We start from the raw sequence: 2,746 nt of genomic DNA on the forward strand, positions 1-2,746 counted from the left end.
AAGGTGAGTCGGGGGCCGCGGCCGGCGGGTGCGCGGCGACTCGCAGACCTCTGCAGGCGAGCGCGCAGGCCCGCCTCCTCCGGCGCCGCGGCGGGGTCTCCCTGCGGCGGCGCCTCGGCCCTCCGCGTGGGAAGTAACAGCGCCCAGAGAGGGCTCAGGAGGGACGCGGCGGTTAACCCGAGTGTTTAAAGCTGGGCGTGGTGGTGCCTCTGAAGGCTGAGGCGGGAGGATTGCGAGTTCCAGGCCAGCTTGGGCTGCTGCGTAACAGTTTTAAGGCCAAGCAAGAGTGCCTAACAAGACCCTGTCTTAAACCAAAGAAAAAAAAAAGATGCTTAAAAGAACATCATCCCTAGTATTGATGTCGTGAACGAGTGACGTTTAGTGATTATAACACATTAGGCATCCTCTAGATTCTTGGAATGATGCAGCCCTTGAAGTCCATTAAGGTAGCTTTTGTCTTTTTTTTTTTTTTTTTTTTAATTAACAGCTGGGGAAACTGAAACTCAAAGCAGTGACTCACCTAGTATCTAATTAGCATTTTAGATTTTTACCTCCTCGACACCTCCCTCTTTTTTTCCCTCCCCAGCCAGAAAACAGCAACAAAAGCTATCCCTCGAAGGATCCCGGCCATTGATTGAGTCTGTGAAATACACTAGACAGAGAACAGAACAAAAAGCTTTTCGTTACGAGTGCATGCAAGGAAGTCCCACAGAATAGGCTGGAAGAAGCCGGCTGGCTGGAGCCTGCTCGCGGAGTACGGGGGAATCCTTGTGGGTTTAGGTGGTGGCTTTCGCTCCTGCCTTTGGTCAGATCAGGGAACTTCAGAGAAAGCCCCTCGCTGCATTTACGTTCCTGAAATACTCAGTCTGGAGTAACCAGTGAGCACCGAGAGCGCGTTTCAGAGTGACATTTCCTGAGCACCTTCACCCCTCTTGCGGTACCCCAGTTTCTGAGTTTCCCGTTTTCTTCTCAGAGCAGTAGGATTCAGAGGCAGAGAGTTGTCTAGAGCCTGAGTTGGTACTCAGGTGATGAGCTCTAAGAGAACCTCCTCCCAGTTGTATCCTACTTCACAAACTGCACAGAACTTGAAGGAACTGAGTAGTTGTGGCTCCTGACATTCTTTGGTATGATCAAAAAACTTGCTGCTTTGTGTAGAGCAAACAGGACCCTTATCTGTATGGCTTTCTCCAAGCTTAGTTTAAAACATTGTGGATGTTGTGTCAGATTTACTTTCCTGTGCTTAATTTCTTTAATTGTATGCTTTTTGTTGTCTTTTTTGGTTTGTTTTGTTTTTTGAGACAAGGTCTCCCTGTGTAGTTCACTTGAACTCACTGTGCAGCCCAGACTAGTCTTGAGTTGGATCTTTTGCATCAGCCTCTGGAGTGCTGGGAATGATACATATGCTAACCTCCACGCTTGGACACCTGGCCTAGTTTTATGATTTAAGAAATTAAATTTAACTTCTTTCCATTCTTCCCCTTTCTTCTCAGCTGTCTGGTTTCTTCCACTACCCAGGGCTAAGAAGTTTGACCTTACTAAATGTTATTTCATCTGAAATTCTCTTTCATGCTTTCATTCTCAGGACTTGTTTTGTATTGCCTTTACTCTGTTTCTTTCAGTTTATTTTGGTGTTTTTTTTTTTTTTGACAGTTACTGTGTAGCCCAGGTTGGCTTCAGACACCCACTCCTTCCTCCAGTCTCAGCTTTAGTGCCAGGATTATAGGGATGGCTACCTGGCCTGGGTTTTTCTTTTTCTATTTCTCTTAGCTTTTGTGGTGCTGGAGATCAAATCCAGGGCTTCGTACATCACTGAGACAGAGAGGCTCTTTCTGTGTAGTTCAGGCTGGCTTTGAGCTTGTGATGATTTTGCTACCTCAGTCTCCCAAGGTTCTAGGATGCACCACCATATCTGACTTGCCTTTACTCTATTGTTTCCTGTCTTACTGAGACCTAAGTCCTCCTGTTATCTCTCTCACAGTATAAACTCTGACCTACAGAACACTGGTTAGTGCACCCTCGTTTGATGGACCTAATTTTTGATTTTAGTAGCTGTCAGCCTTAGTCTAGACTGTGCCTTTGCCGAGTGTTCCGCCTGCCCCTGTTCTTTCCTCTGGACACCCCAAGCCTGAAAAGTACTTCCTTTGCTTCACAGAAAAGCCCCACACTTCCTCCCGTTCCCCTCCAGTTCCCTCTCTCTTGCTGGCCCAGCCACATAGTATAGCACAAGCTGATTGGAAGGTGTGTCTTTAGAGTAGTTTGATAGTCTTGTCACCTGACAGGTTATTGTCTGGACTGTATTACTCATAATCCAACCCTATCACTTACAAGAAATCCTTTTTTCTTTTTCTGGAGGGGGGTTCTTTTTGAAACAGGGTTTCACTATGCAATTCAGGTTGGCCTTAAACTCTCTTTGGTAGCTCAGTCTGGCCTCTAGAGATCCTCCTATCTCAGTCTCCGAGTGCTAGGATTATAGGCATGTACCTCCACATCTGTCCAAAAAATCATTTCCCCATTCTTTCTTTGGACTCATGAGTAAGGGTTGAGTGCCATACTGAAGGACTTTTTTGTTCTTGATTCGTTTGGGAGTTTTACTTTTTTGGAGGAAGAGGAAACCATGAACTTGATTTAAAAAATTAAGAACAGGAGAACAATTCAGCATCACTAAGTAATTTAAGTTAAACTGGAGAAGCAGGTTTGGGGAGAAAATTTATTTAATTTTTTTTTTTTTTTTTTTTTTTTTTTTTGG

The 2,746-nt window shown here is 45.3% G+C and overlaps 1 protein-coding gene across 1 annotated transcript in view; it reads left to right on the forward strand.

The window, feature by feature from the left end:
- Positions 1-2,746, forward strand: part of N4bp1 (NEDD4 binding protein 1) — a 59,463-nt gene that overhangs the window by 466 nt on the left and 56,251 nt on the right. The window lies entirely within an intron of this gene.

This window comes from Octodon degus, unplaced genomic scaffold, assembly GCF_000260255.1.
Source record: "Octodon degus isolate 3935 unplaced genomic scaffold, OctDeg1.0 scaffold00028, whole genome shotgun sequence".
In the NCBI taxonomy this organism is placed as follows: Eukaryota; Metazoa; Chordata; class Mammalia; order Rodentia; family Octodontidae; genus Octodon; species Octodon degus.